Source organism: Lepisma saccharinum, chromosome 3 (genome assembly GCF_977018435.1).
Source record: "Lepisma saccharinum chromosome 3, izLepSacc3.1, whole genome shotgun sequence".
NCBI lineage: Eukaryota > Metazoa > Arthropoda > Insecta > Zygentoma > Lepismatidae > Lepisma > Lepisma saccharinum.
The window spans coordinates 92238538-92253756 of record NC_139231.1 but is presented as its reverse complement, the minus strand read 5'-3'; the positions used below and the strand labels follow the sequence as shown (position 1 = coordinate 92253756).

General features: G+C 39.9%; 1 protein-coding gene across 3 annotated transcripts in view; it reads right to left on the bottom strand.

The window, feature by feature from the left end:
* side-VII (sidestep VII transmembrane protein) overlaps window positions 1–15219 on the bottom strand; it is a 716396-nt gene that overhangs the window by 281122 nt on the left and 420055 nt on the right. The window lies entirely within an intron of this gene.

The following is a 15219-nucleotide window of genomic DNA, read 5'->3' as shown; positions in this document are numbered from 1 at the left end:
CTGACTAGAGATCTATATAGCACTATCTTTAGTGCGATATAATAAATTTTTGTCGGTTTCTCTGTCTTCTTACTTAGTGAACAATCGATATACGAGTTCGTATATTGAAAGTTCGATATTTTACAATCAAAAAACACAAACATGTAATTTGGTGCGTAAAGAGGCATGTCAAAAGACACCATCATTATTTAATATTCTCGATTGTAGCAAGTTATCATAAAATACATACAGCTCGTACAAGAACTACTACATTTATGAAATTTCGTGAATTGAAGGACATAGCAAGTTCATGTATAATGGAATATTTTCAACGTTGTCCCTGCTTAAACGGTTCTGGGAAACAACCAGCCTCTCATCAATGCCTATCTGGAGTTAACCCTGGAGAGGGAAGAAATAAAGGTGAACGGAGCGCAGTGCATGTTGTATGACTTTAAGTGAGTCGCCTATTTTCCACCTCTTTAGGCTAATCGCGACGGTGAGGATGAATGATGAAGAAACTAATATAGATGGAGATATCGTGAGCCGAACGGCTCAACTATCGGAGGTCGAGGATATATAGAGCCCAACGTCCACACCTCTTACGCTTTCATAGAATTTTGTAATTTTACACCTTTGTACGTCTCCTACATGCAGTGTAGTATTTAATCCAGTCAGTGTGTTAGTATGGGTTCGTGCATGCAATGTTATTAAATTATATATGGCAAAGCATGAAACAATTTGGGCCAATGTGAATCCATTTTATGGACCTTCGAAATTCTTAACACTTGTAGCTATGAGTGAGTCTGCAACTTTCAAACCGATTTATTCAACATGGATACATTTTCAGATTACAGGAAATTGTGTTTAAAATCAACGTGAAGGGTTGCCGATATCAAATACGTACATTCCTTAAAATTTGAATTGCATGCGATACTGAAAATGGCATTATCAAGGGGATAAGAACAGGGTGTCTGGGAAACAATTAGTGAAAAATACAAAGTTTGGTGTCTGAAACAACTGTATTCATTTCCTGGAAGTCTATATGGAAAGAGAAAAGAAAGCAAAAATAGGTGGATGCACTGAAAGCGAGCCGTCTACGTGGGAAAACGGTGAATCAGACGAGTCCCGACCTGCAGAGAGAGATGGGATGATTTTAATACCACAGGAAAATGCACAGAGCATTGTTTTGTGTGGGATTGCAATGTCTGAATGATGTAGCACCTGCGTGTGGCAGGAAGTTGCGTACATTCTGAACATAGCATTACAAACGGTGCTTACATTAAAAAAAAAAAAATCCCCTCATCTTCTTCTCAGCCGTCTAGGCATTCCAAGCCCAACTCATGCCATGTCTCATGTATGAATTATCTAAACTTTGATACGTGTTTTGCTTAAGTATACTTTATGCACAGAACGCAAATCGACACTAGACCTAAAGTAATATCCGAACCACAATGTGCCTCCACTGGGTATCGGACCACGAACACCTCTATTATTATAATTATTATTATTATTATTATTATTATTATTATGAACGCAGTCATAAAGACTTAAGAATATTAATAGACTCCTCTCTAATATTTGAGGAGCACATTTCAGACATTTGCAAGAGTGCAAAAGAAGATGCTTGGTTACATATGTTCCTTATGGAAAATTTTCCAAAAAGAAGGTACCTTAATATACCTGTTTAAAACGATAGTTCGTCCTATTCTTGAATATGCTAATGAATTATAGTTTGTGATAGCCACCAGTCACCTTCAAAATGTTGAATCAGTTCAAAAACCTTTTATCACGTTATTATGCACAAAGTTAAAAAAAAAATGAAGACTAAAATTGGTAAGCGATGCAAGTGCCACAATAATTCAAACACCGTTTTCCACTTTAAACTGTGAAATGTGCCATGCTTTATAATGTGGTAAACGTGAAAAGTGGCTGGTAGCCCTCTAAGTAGTTCAAAGGGCGTGTAAAGAGATCACTCGTCTGAACGTTCTTACGGGCTGATGTGCGGAACGATGCGATTACCCAACACTTTCGCTTTTGGCACTTACATGGTTTACCACTTTTAATCCTCAATTACTATGACCAACATTACTCTAAATGATTAACACAGTTGAATATGTTTATCTTAGAATAAAGAAGAATAATGAAAAGGAGAAATTTTGTCAGGAGATCTTAACTTTCCAAGTTGACAGTGAATATTTTTTGAATAATATATATTATAAAATTCCCAGATATTCCCATAGATATATCTCAATCCATACATGTCCAAATAAGGCCACAGGTTTAGTAGCTGATCTTGTCGAAACCTACAATTTGAATTTATGATGATATATAAGATAGTAGGATCCACTGTATTATTTTATATGTATTCAATTCTGTAATTTTGTATAACGGATTTTAACATAGTGATGTACCTGGATGTTCAATCGTGCTCATCACTTGAATAAAATATTATTATTATTATTATTATTATTATATCCTTTGGGAGACATTTCTAGTCGATTCACAAAATGAGTTAATATCCAGGAAGAAACTGTCTTTCATTATTATTTAAATATTTCATACAGTTAGTGCACTGAAATGAATATACAATATACAGTAATTTACTATTAACTTTTACGCGCTTGCTCACGAAAAATCATTCACAATTAGGGGAAAATTTTAATAACAAAAGTTATGTTTTCTGGCCTCTCACATTTTTTTGGAATTGTGATAACTGTGGAACCATTTAATTTATTCTTTGCATTAAATGGTAGAATATGAAAAAAAACAACCTAACTCCTGTATTGTACACTCCATATTTGCGATCTAACGCATTATTAACTTTAGTCATTCTGTTCAATTGAGTGATTGTATAATTGATTAAATTGGTTTAGGACTTCGCATTTCTGCCACTTTTGGCTAATCGAGAAGATAGTGCTCATATGATGAAGGCACATTCACAAAGAATAACCATGCCCAGTACGGGATTCGAATCCGGGACCCCTGCGTCCTATGCTAACCAGTCCGCCACGGAGGCCGGCTTATTCTGTTCGAATAAGTTGTGTCATTGGAACTTTTCTCTGTCACTAACTATAAAAAATAATATGCTTTATTTTCTTTTGTCTCTTGAAACGAACAATACTAAATTACAATGGGGGTTGAGTGGACGACTCTGTTTGACCCTCCCGACACAATAAGAAGGTAGAGAAGCGGCGTTAAATAACTGCAATACAAGTTATTCCTGAGGAAAACAGACGGACGTTATTATATTTCAAGTCTTCATCTTGGTTTTTCGCCTTTCCTCGCCCACCACTCGCCTTAGCGCATTAATATTTCCCAGAGAACCAATGGCGATGATTTTTTTACAGCAAAGGTCACAAAACTAGTTAAAAAGAAACACTGTCGTGTCTTATCTTTTCAGCAATCTACTAACCTTTTCGTTAAGACCAAAGCAAGGAGAAAGCCACTTCCAAAAAAAAAAAAAGTTACCCAGATGGCATGTACCCTTATCTGGCATTGACCGAAGGGCGAAACTTTTGTCCAACTACTTTTTAGCGGGTTAATCATGTCACTTGAAGAAAACCTCAACTTGTAACAAACTTCATGAATATAGATGATTCATTACTACGGAATGCCTCCGCCGTCATACATTTAACAAAAGCACCAGCATCGCTCGGAAATAACGTCCGGAGCACGAAGGAATTAGCGGAGATAAGGGATGAGGTATGGAAAAGGTCACTCTGGTCCGAAGATTAACGTCCCGATTGCACATTCTAAAGTTGCACAGTCCCTTCGAGCTCCAATTTTCGATTATTGAAATAAAGGACTGTCATTGATGTGATTAGGAGGGTACAGAAGCGTTCAACGAATCGAGGAACTGATTTTCTAATTGAGACACATAGACAGCGTAGGGGGAAACACTCATCTCTCTCAGATAGGTCTATTTTTAAATACAGGGTGTTCATAAAAAAGTTGGGAATAAGAGAAGAGATTTTTATTTCCCTTCTTGCACAGAAAGACTACTCGACACTGGATCTATAGTTTAAAGTGAGATCCGAACCATATGTACCTCCTAGGCTAGTCGGGACTGGTACCTGAGTTTCAGTGGGATCCGTACCGTATGTACCTCCTTCGGGAATCGAACCCGGGACCCTTTGATCACAAGGCGACGACGTTACCACTACGCCATCAGGTAGGGGAATAAGGCAATAATAGCATGTATGGAATTACTGAGTTTATCGACTAGAAGGTTAAACAGAGCTTCCTCGATGGCGTAGTGGTAACGTCTTCGCCTTGTGATCAAAGGGTCCCGGGTTCGATACTCGCTGGAGGTACATATGGTTCGGATCCCACTTAAACTCTGGTAACAGTCCCGACTAGCCTATCTGTGAATATAGTGAACTTAAAAACAAAGTAAACAAACTTAATGTAATACATTTGGTATAAAATGGATATATTTTACTAGATTATAACAGTTATTATTTATTAATAATTATTAATGTTTATAATTATTATTTCTACTTTTCAAGATTTATCAAAGCGTCTGAAATTCTCGGACACGCCACTCGACTGGCTAAAAAGCATAAAGTTGTGTTATGAACTTCCTTCCAAACAAAGTTAAACTATTTTGAATTCATAAAATGCAATTTGTACATCTTGATCGCTAAAATGATAGTTGTCATTTTCAACTCGATGTTCGATAGGTTTCCTTTCATATTTTAGCAAAATGTTAACGAAAATAACAGTAAAAATATTAATAAGTATCCGTGAACCAAAAGTATGGAATGTAAATGAAGTATATGAAATTCTTCTTCTCTATTTTTTTGGCTCACACCGCGTTTGCTATTTCTAGCCAAAGTTGCTGACAAGCATATGAGCTAACGATAAAAATCAAACGCATAAATGAAAAAAATGCATTCATTTTTTCATGAAGTACAAACATACATACTATCTTGATGCATGAAAAAGCATGAGAACTGAAGTTCTATGCCCACCAGTTGACCCGAGAAGGTAGACCTCGATAGCATTCTCGACATTTCGTGTGTGAAAACAAGCTTCCCCTCTCCTTAGAATAATACTATCCTATCTACTTTTGAGCTTACCAACTACTAAAATTAAATAATAATAATAATAATATGCATGTTTATAATTTCTTGCATAGAAAAGCAACCGAAACGGAAGTTGCAAGGAGTTCCAACACCCCGCTGAAACATAGGCCCATTTTCTAGTTAGACCATCTATCCAAATAATTTGGATACACACAAGTTCAACAGGAATCCTGGATTCTAATTGCGGCCTGGTCATGGATGTTCTTTGTCAGCACTCATCTTCATCGTAGCGATTATCCAAAAGTGTCAAAAAAGCGAGGTAAAATAACAGAATCAATCAAGAACACGAGCTCAAGTATTCCAAACTTATTTACGCCTTGGAATCAATAAGAAATAATAATAATAATAATAATAAAATCGTTGATACCCGGAGGAGGCACATTGCACAGTGGTTCGGATCTCACTTTAAACTGGAGGTCCAGTCCGGATTAGCGTATCTCTGCATAGAGTGGACTTACAACAACAATTCAATCCAAACTTATTTTCTCGTCTGACCGTTTTTCTCATTATAACGGGCAACCCTGATTTTGACGTGTTTGTATTTTCGATATAACTCGGCAAAACCAGGGTTCCGAATGCTTCCATGGATTCCTCAAGGAATTTTTCGCATAAAGCAAAAAAACAAAACAAAAAAAAAATCTTTCTCGGCTCGAACTGTAACAAACGTACACTGGAAACTCGCGAATACTAGTTATTTGCGGGCAATAACGAAAACGCACGGATGTAGATGCATGCATGCATCGATCTGGCAAATATTTATGTAGATAGCGTCGGGAGGAAAATGAGAGAGAGTGGGGAGAAAAATAGGAAGAAAAGAAAGAAGTGTGCCCTTGCCGCAGGAAGCACGCATGCATATAAAAATATTACGTGTTGCAATGGGACGTTCAAAAAGTACCGAGACTGAATTTTTGGTGCGTTCGAGTTATAACGGAGGAAGAGGGAAAGATAATGAGATAAACAGAGAAAGAGAAATAAAGGTAGAGAAAATATAAAGAGGAAGAGACAAAGAGAGAATGAAATGAAGAGAGAAAGAAAAGGAAGAAATGACGGAAAATAAAACATAAGAAATAAGGAACGATAAACAAGAGAAATAAAGAGAGGAGAGAAAGTTAATAGAGAGAGGGAGACAAAGGTTGTGAGAGAGAGATACAAGGAATAAAAATGTATACTTATTCCATACTACGAAATATAATGGTAATTTCCTTGTATTCAGTTTCTGAATTACTCTTCGGTGCTTCTTTTTTGCCATTCACAACGGCCGGTAGGAACTATTATTAGATTAAAACGCACACATAAATCTTCCCACTCGAGACCATGAACAATTAGTTAATATATGTTCCCAATGCACATTGTTCGAAAAAAGAATTTTCAGTATAAAACATTGTCTGGTTTCAATGTGAATACATGAGCGTGTATTTACTTTACTTTGAGTTAGATTCCACAAGGACGATTGAACGGACAGAACAAGTTTAGGAAACGGTAGAAAAGCACTGCGAAAATATAAACAGCAGATTGATATAAAGCGAAATGAAAACTAAGCAGAAACGAATGCGAAGGTATAAAAAACTAACTCGCAGAATCGAAGAGCAAACAAGTAATTAGAGATAAGTAAACAAGCACGTCGAAATGAAGCGGAGCGGACACAAATAATCAAATCAAGGGGAAAAAAAGAGAGACCACAGTATTTCTCGCTTGGAACTTGAACGAAATACGGGAGACGTACATTTCGGGAATGTTCGAGAATATGATCGTCCGTTTGTTTTATTTATGTAATTTTTTTCTTTAGAGAAAGAGTCAATCGCAGGGAATGGAATGGGGAGAAACGACAGATCGTCCAGACGTGATTTCTTGTGAATGACTAATTATAAACGTTGTAATTTTGTCGGCATAGCCCATTGCTGGAAGATGCACAGATTAGTAGAGGAGAAACATATAACCACTGAAAGATCGACGCAGCTCAAGGAGCTAGGTCGGTGGCTGAGGATGTTCAGTTGTCGACTTTTGATCATACCACCAACATTCACGGATTCGAGTCGCGGCCTGGGCATGAGTGTTCCTTGTGAGTTTCTCGTGATCAACTTAATCAAATTATCCCTCATCCTCATCGTCCCGATTAGCAAGAAACTGGAAGAAAGCGACCGAAAATATTTAGAAAGAAGAGACAACTCTTCGTCATTTATCATCATCACTAAATTATTCGAACTTTTTATTCCTCCAGTTTGTGCAACAGAGGCGGAAAGTGTAATATTTAAGTCATTCCATTACAGGGATTCTCACTCTATTTAGATCTAAGGTACCGTTCCGAAGCGGATCAGAATGATCCACTACTCTTGTTGGAACATGCCAAGGAACTGAGTTTTGCATCGCCATCTCGAATTAGAACAGAGCCTTCCCGATGGTGTAAGGATAACGTCATCGGCATGTAACCAAAGAGTTTTCAACAGGTAGAGGCACATAGTGGTTCGGATTCCATTCTAAACTCTAGGCCTATATCAAGTCCCGGCTTGATATGTGCTTAGGCAGAGCAGATGGGAATCCACTTCGAACTGGCTTCCAGCAACTTTCCATAGAGCAGACGACAACAGTATTAAGACTTTCAAGTACCATTACGCATGCCAAAACTAGGTTCATATCTTCTGCACCAAAATTCCATCGTACAAAACGTTCATTTCATATAGCAGTTTGTTTTCACGACGATGAGATTTGAAACAAACTTCTGCTTCAACGTCCTTACCATAATTATTGTCGTCAGTAGTTCTATCCCGTCAGCAGCAATAGCATAGTATATCTGGAACTATTGTCGAAGTAGGGTCATTTAATAACCAACATTTGCCCACGAACATGTGTGGGTGAAAGGTATATCTTGTGCGATAGGTATAAGTGCATATCTTGTCACGTCACATATCTGCAATTCAGATTGACACTTAGGCTAATCGCTCCAAAAGCGGCTCAGATTTTACATCAAGATGCGTAATAGACAGGAGGGCTTATCTACTCCAGCGAGTTTCCACCGAATCGTTGAGTCCTGCTCGCCTGCGAGTGCCTGATAAGCTCGCACCCTGGACTTGTCGGTTCTCCTGCCAAAATTCCAGGATCCCGAAATTCTCTCCAACGAATGCGTAGCGAAAGTTTCATAACCTGCGAACCGCAAAGCTGCTACTTCGTTCATGTTCCTGTGCACAATGTATTGGAAATCCACCTCACGAGGGAAAATGTATGTGTGATCATGTCTGTGTGTGTTGTATATATACATATACTGTACATACATGTACGTGTTTTCTAGTAAAACTATAAAAAGTAGAGAACGATGTTTCAGCTTTTAAACTAATTTAACTGGCAGCACCGATCGTCGTCGCCTTGTAATCAAGGGGTCCCGGGTTTGATACCCGGTGGAGGCACATAGTGGTTCGGATCCGACTTTAAATTGTAGGTCCAGTCGCGATTAGTCTTATTGTGCATAAAGTGGTCTTAAAACACCAACTCAATCAATTAATCAATTAAATTAATTTAATTAACGATATTGGGAAAGCATCCTTTTGTAAAAATATTGTCAAAATGATATTCCACTGGGTGTTACACTGTGTAAAGGAGGCACTTATGGTTTTGGAGGTAAGTCTCCACATATTCTCAATCTCGACTAAAGTAGAGGATCATGTGGTCAGCACCACACTTCGGTTACCATAATTTACATACTGATTCACTAGAGTTGCTTTGTGCAAGATAATGTCCAAAAAAATCCTAGCTGAGTGACCAATCACTGGAATCAAACCAGCGTCTCAAACATGGCATTGGGACACAGTACAGGGTGGGAAATAACCTTTTTCTAGGGGTCCACAGTAAAAAGTAACAACAATTTAGAAATTATGGTAATACAACGACAATTGGGGTTACAAAAACAAAATTAAAAGTTAGTATGTCCGCCGTTTGCTTCTCTCACAGCACGAAGACGATCAGGGTAGGAGCTCAGAAATAAGTCCGTATTCCATACCATGTCACGGAGGACTTGTTCCAGATGTGCAAGGAGTGTTGCCCGGGAATAGTGGTCCGGTCCGAGTTCCACTATCATTAAGGACTCAACTGCGTCCTTCAGAATAGTCGCAAAGTGCTCCGCTGCATTCAGGTCCGGTGATTCACCCGGCCATTCAGAACTGCTGAAGTAGTCAATGCCACTTCGCCGAAGAAGGTCTTGGGTAGAATTTTCCTTGAAGCAAGGTGCTTTGTCGTGAACTAACTTTTAATTTTGTTTTTGTAACCAGAATTGTCGTAGTAAACATTTGGTATTACCATAATTTCTTAATTGTTGTTACTTTTTCCTTCAGACCCCTAGCAAAGGTTATTTCCCACCCTGTACGAACAGGACCACTGTGCCTCTACATTTCCTGAATGCAAAAGCATAACTAACTAAAGCCGGCTTGCGTGACGCTACAACGCTAGGGGTCCCGGGTTCGAATCAAAACCTGGGTTTTCTTTGCGAATGTTCCTTCATTAATTTCATTGTATCCTCACAGTAGATAGTAAATATGCCTTTGAGGCCAACTCTGATTTCTTGACCAAACGACTACAAAAAGTTGAAAAACTCACTTTCTCTCCCCGTTCCGTGCCTCATTTATTACGCTGACGACGTTTCACGGGCGCAAAAAGGCAGTGATGAGTGAAAGATGAGCTCTCATCCCCTCATCCTCTCATCTTTCTCATTCTCTTTTTATTCTCTCATCTTCCTCTCATCCTCCTCTCATCCTCCCATCTTTCTCTTATCCTCTCATTTTTTTATTTTCTTATTTTCTTATTTTTTGAAAGATGAGTGCATCTTATCGTAATTTTCCAAGTCTGGGACCAAATGTTTATATATCATGACCTACGTAAACCTCTTTTCTCATTCTCTCATTCTCTCATTCTCTTATTTTTTGAAGGGTGAGTGCACTTTATCGTAATTTTCCAAGTTTGGGACCAAATGTTTATATATCGTGATCTTCGTAAACCTCTCTTCTCATCCTCTTATTCTCTCATTCTCTCATTCTCTCTACCTTTAGAATATTGTCGTCAACATTAGAGATGAAGTTGGAGTGCTGGAATCAACGGGGCCAAATGTTTATATATAGTGACCTTCGTAAACCTCTCTCTCGGGGGAACGATGTGGCATATACACACGCGCGCGCTCTCATCTTCTCATCCTCTTATTCTCTCATTCTCTTATTTTTGAAAGATGAGTGTATTTTATCGTAATTTTCCAAGTCCGGGACCAAATGTTTATATATTGCGACCTACGTAAACCTCTCCTCTCATCTTCTCATTTTTGAAAAATGAGTGCACCTTATCGTAATTTTCCAAGTCCGGAGCCAAATGTTTATATATATCGTGACCTTCGTAAACCTCTCCTCTCACCCTCTTATTTTTTGAAAGATGAGTGTACCTTATCGTAATTTTCTAAGTCCGGGACCAAATGTTTATATATATCGTGACCTTCGTAAACCTCTCTCTCGGGGAGGGAACGATGTGCCACACACATACATACATACATACATACTGTTCGCGTCTAATATATATGTGGAAGGAAAAAATATCTAGCATTTTTCAACTTTTTTTCCTTCTGTTTCAGTGCGCTTTCCACTACCATCACCACAACCCCCCCCCCCAAAAAATTTCTCTGTATATATATATATATATAAATAACAGAGAGAAAAAATGGAACCGCAACCAGGCCCCTCCGGTCTTTGCGGGAAAGTGGCATGTCGCAACTGTGGAAAGTTGATTTCTAAACCTAATATTGCTAGGCATTTGAAAAAATGTCGTCGACCGGATCATGATGTTGTAGCCCCGCCGGCAAAAAAATCTCGCATTGATGTGCATGAAGATGGTGCTTTGAATAAAAATGCACGCATCATGACGTATAAATCTGGAAGCGACGAAAAATGTGACTCGAGCATCTTCCTCGACAATGTGAAATCTCTGGTAGTCGATAAATTACGTGATTGCCTCGTCAATGTTGCAATTAAAATTCATCTCGTCTTGACCCTGCTGTATGAGAAAGTTGTCTCGTCCGAGTCAAGTACTTTTAGCTTTTACGTAGGGTGTGAAGCCTTACACGATGACAATAACGAGAATCTTGACGAGATAGTGACACGGCTATTTGAGCACCTGACACAAAAACAAGAAGAGTTTGAAGGTAGAGGAAGTGGGTGGAGTCTTTGCGGTCACAACCACATGTTAGAACTTCGAGTCTGCAATTTCAAACCATTACGCAGCGCTCAAAAAAAAAACAAAAAACAAAAAAAAAAGCAAAATGCAGTGTTGAACATACAAAGTAATGATCAGAAGAGTTTCTTATGGTCTGTCATCGCTGCATTACACCCAGCAAATAATCACCCCCAACGCCTGTCCAATTACAGAGGATATGAGGGGATATACGAGAATATGATGAGAGGAATTTCCTATCCTGTGCCCCTGAATAAGATCAATCAATTTGAAAAAAACTATAGAGAGGAAAAAGGAAAAGATATCAATATTTCTGTTTTTGGGGTTGACGATTGCGACAATATTCGTGTGTTAAGACCTGCTAGAAGCCAGAATAATGTAATTCGACTCTTGCTTGTAGATGGCCGTTACAGTTTGATACGGAATTTCTCAGGATTAGTAGGAAGACAGATCAGCAAGAATCGCGATAAGATCGAAATTTGCGATCGATGTTTGAGAATTTTTCGCGGGGGTAAGAAGATGAGAGAACAGCACAAGTGTTTTGGCTCCGTGAATGCAGAACCCGAAGATGTCATGCCGGAACCCGGAACCAAGATGAAATTTCAGAAACACCAGGCTCTTCTCCACCATCCCGCTGTCCTTTATGCCGACTTTGAAAGCTTCCAAGTTCCCATGACGTCTTGCGACCCTGATCCGTCTACCTCAAGCACGACCCAAATTTTTCACCACGAGCCTTGCAGTTTCTCCATCTACGGAGAAAAATTGAATGATGTCATCTTGTATTGCGGACCCGATGCGGCAAAACATTTTGTTGAGAAGATAGCGGAATGCGCGAGAGAACTTGCACCCAGCCTGAAAGGCTCTTACGTTTCTCCACCTGCTCTCACAACAGAACAACAACAGAGACATGACGCGGCGACAAGATGCGAGGAGTGTAACCAGACTTTCACCGCCGAAAATTACAAGGTCGTCCACCATAACCACCAGAATGGATTATTTCTAAGCACCATCTGTAATTCGTGCAATCTCAAGATTAAGGAGTCGCATTTTGTTGCCGTGTTTCTGCACTACACGGAGAAGTACGACACGCATCTCTTCGTCAAAGAGCTCCACAACATAACTTCTCGAATCAGCATCATTCCGAGAACGAGCGAGAAGTATATTACAGTGAGAGTGTGGATCCCTCTCGAAGAAGGAAAAAGTGTGGAAGTGCGAATCCTGGACTCTTACAATTTCCTGTCCTCCAGCCTCGCAAGCCTTGCATCTCAACTTGGCGACGAAGATCTTGTGGCCACCAAGCAAAAATGTTTTTCGGGGAGAGATGAGAATTTGAATCTGTTGCGTCGCAAGGGCGTCTACCCCTACGAGTACGTCAACGATTTCGACAAATTTGACGAGACGGAACTTCCACCCCGGGAGGTATTTTATTCTTCTCTCACGGAGGACGTCTGTTCCGAAGAGGACTACGAACACGCTCGTAGTGTATGGACGGCATTCAATTGCCAAACTTTTCGCGATTATCACGATCTTTATCTGAAATTGGACGTGACACTTCTGATGGATATTTTCGAATCGTTTCGTAAGAGATGCATCACGATATACAAGTTGGATCCTGCGTATTTCTTCACCACGCCGGGATTGACTTGGGAATCGATGATGAAATACACCAAGGTGGAACTGGGCCTCATCGCAGAGAAGGAACAGTATGCTTTCATGGAGAGTGCGATACGCGGTGGCATCGTCCAATGTCCCCGACGCCATGCTCAGGCAAACAATCCTCATACGCCTGGTTACGATGCATCGAAGCCCAACACCTATATTGTCTACTGGGATGTCAACAACCTGTACGGCCACTCCATGTCCCAGTGTCTTCCCATCAGCGACTACGCGTGGATGACCGAAGAGGAACTCTCCTGCGAGGATTTTCTCAACTGGAGCGAAGATAACGAATGGGGCTGTTTCTTGGAAGTGGATCTCGATTATCCCGAAACACTTCACGAGAAACATCATGGATTGGCCCTGGCCCCCTCCAAAAAGAAGCCACCTGGAGGATCGGAGCCAAAACTCATACTAAGCATGGAGAACAAGCGGAATTACGTTCTGCACTACCGACTCCTCCAATTTTACATAAGTCACGGCTTGCAGTTGAAGAAAGTTCATAGAGGATTGAAGTTCCGACAGAGCAAGTGGCTCGAACCGTACATAGCCGAGAACACGCGACGCAGAGCGCAATCGACATCGCCTGCAGACAAGGATCTGTACAAACTGTTCAATAACGCCATCTACGGCAAGACGATGGAGAACGTGCGTAATTACATCGACGCAACGTTGGTCACGGACGAAAAGAAATTTGAAAAGATCGTCGCGTCCCCCTACTTCAAAAACTTCACTATTTTCGACGAGAATCTAGTATTCGTCGAGAGGAACAAGAAGCAGGTGGTGCTCAACAACCCGATTGCCATAGGTGCCACTGTCCTTGAACTATCAAAATTGCACATGTACCAATCGTACTACGATCAGTTTCAACCTTTTTATGGAGATAACATCCAAATATGTTACATTGACACGGATAGCTTCATTTTTCTAATCCAAACACCAAGCCTCGAACATGATCTGACTAAGATGAAGCATCTGTTTGATTTTAGCAACTTACCATCAGGCCATCACTTACATTCGGCAGAAAACAAAATGACGATTGGAAAATACAAAGATGAAGTTGGCGGGGAGTACATCAGCGAATTTGCGGGGCTTCGTGCCAAAATGTACTGTGTAAAGATTACAGAAGAAAAAGAGATCAAGAAGGCGAAGGGGGTGGGAAAAATAAGTACCAGCAAATTTAGCATGCAAGACTACAAAGAATGCCTTTTTCATGGTAAAAGGCAACTCAGCACCGATCATCGCATTGCAAGTAAATTGCATGATTTGTACACGACGCGCGTAACCAAAGTAGCATTGGATGCAACGGACAACAAGTTACGTGTTCTCGATTGTCAAATCCACACGCGAGAGTGGGGGCACTACAATAAAAGCGATAAATGTGACGTGTGTTAACCATAACCCCATAGCCATGAAGTCCGCTGTGTTTTTGAAGAAGAATAGCATACGGAGGAAAAGAATGAAAGAGGGAGCCCTCGGGCGATGAAAAATAAGAGTTGAATTTAATGAGCATCGGTTTGGAGCGGGCTTAACAACATAATAACAGGTTGCAACTTTTCATCGCCCGAGGGCTCCCTCTTTCATTCTTTTCCTCCGTATGTTTTGAAGAATAGCAAAAAAGCACAATGTGTTAAATAACTAACAAGGACAATGAATCTCTTTGGTTTTCGCAAACAAAACAAGATGGACACTCCATCACCAAATTCCAATAGCCTCTTACCTTCCGTGTTATCTAAACTCAATGGTCTACTAATTGTACATCTTAATAGTATATGGACGGAAATAAATAACGATGTGGGCAAGATGTTTTATGTTTTTAATAACAATTTACATTTCTATGAAATTCCGATCGACGGGAAACTTCAAATCACCGTGAATCCGGAGAACACAGGCGAAATCAAAATTTCTACCGGCAAGAACATTTTTCGAATGAAGCACGACAAGATACTTTCTAACATTACGTACGATGTGTCTGCAGGAAATTATCTTTACGTGGAACTCCTCGGAGACTACGACAAACTTATTCCTCTCTTCGTAGAATTACGAATCGTCTATCCTATTATAAATAACCGTTAACCAAAAATGCCTAACGACATTTTCGGCAACACCAAGCGTGTAGACCATGCAGAAGAGATTCTCATGTTGGACGTTCGTGTTAAGAAGTTGAGGACTGATTTGATCGCTTTGCAGGAAACCTTAAACAAAAGTTTAGAGTCGGAAATCGCTACGCTCCAAACGCAATGTCTCGACCCTATTCTGAAAATCGATTCCGAACTGAAAACGCTGATAAAAAATTATGTCGACG